Genomic DNA, 235 nt, shown 5'->3' on the forward strand with positions numbered 1-235 from the left:
CCGAGCTTCCCGCCTGCGCGTCCAAGTGTGAACGCGCACGGCCGCCTCGCCGGGCTTCCTTTGCCGGGGCTCGGCTTGTCGGCCGGCGTCTCACGGTCCGTAGAAGGTTCGGTGCGTTCGCTGACGACGGGTCGAGAGAAGCGTTTTCTCTCCTCCCTCACTGACGGTCGTTGGTGCTCCCCAGCCCCTTCGGCGTCCCAAAGCGTAACGCCTGCTTCATCTCGTCAAGGGCGCG

The sequence above is a fragment of the Babylonia areolata genome, unplaced genomic scaffold (assembly GCF_041734735.1).
Source record: "Babylonia areolata isolate BAREFJ2019XMU unplaced genomic scaffold, ASM4173473v1 tig00018211, whole genome shotgun sequence".
NCBI lineage: Eukaryota > Metazoa > Mollusca > Gastropoda > Neogastropoda > Buccinidae > Babylonia > Babylonia areolata.